This window comes from Cryptotermes secundus, unplaced genomic scaffold (genome assembly GCF_002891405.2).
Source record: "Cryptotermes secundus unplaced genomic scaffold, Csec_1.0 scaffold718, whole genome shotgun sequence".
NCBI classification, from domain to species: Eukaryota; Metazoa; Arthropoda; class Insecta; order Blattodea; family Kalotermitidae; genus Cryptotermes; species Cryptotermes secundus.
This window is the reverse complement of record NW_019723911.1, coordinates 1041801-1042794: the sequence shown is the minus strand read 5'-3', so window position 1 is coordinate 1042794 and position 994 is coordinate 1041801.

The following is a 994-nucleotide window of genomic DNA, read 5'->3' as shown; positions in this document are numbered from 1 at the left end:
TAACAAGTACAGGCGAACCTCTACTTACGAACTTTCAGGAAACGACCAAGTCGTATTTATGAACATTTCACTGCGGTTCCCAGTTCAATTCACGAACACAAAGTCCCGCACTTACGAACACTTTAACAAATTTGACAATGAAGAGTTAAAGTTGTTCCTGTGCTTAATTAATTAGCACTGTGCGTTGAAGACTTATGAGTTACTGGAGATAATGCTCCACCATTCTTGATTTTAGTACTAAATTAAGGTGAGTGGTCAGCCTCACGCCCCGGCCGCGTAACCTCCGGGGAATGAGTCCCCGGTACTCATTGGATAGGCCCCAGAACTTGTCTGTGCGTTGTGGAGAAAAGAAAAATCTTGCCCCGTCGGGAATAGAACGCAGAAAGTAGACTGTCGCTATTCCGACTCCAGTTTGTCGATATGTCTTATGAAGGAAGATAAATGCAACTCACACACACATTTCAAAAAACAAACGTTCGGGTTGGCCGTGCAGTAGCGCTCAGGCGGTTAGTCACCGGCTTCCCACCGCGACAGCCCGGGTTCCAGCCCAGGTCATGTGGGATTTGTGGTGGACAAAGGGGCACTGGGGTAGGTTTCCTGCGAGCACTTCGGTTTCCCCTGCCAATTCTCATTCCACCGAGTGCTCCACAATCATCACCACCTATCATCTGGGACTGGTACATCAGAACAAAACAGTGGCCGCGGTAGCAAGTGGACTCAGTCCCACCCCAGGAGAGAGAAAAGTTGGGGTTCGCCCGTATTCATATTCTCGTAAGTAGTGCGTTGCCTTTTGGGTTCCGCGTGCTCAGCATGTTCACTCACTATTTTCGTAATCAGAAGGGACCACATCAGAACCTGAAGAAATTTAAACCTAGTTTAAATTCATCGCAGTTTACAGAAGCAAATACGTTATTGCTTCCTCAATCGAATATATCGGCTACTGAGGTCCGGATACAGAATATCCATTCTGCAGTTTCTCCGTCCCTTCACACAG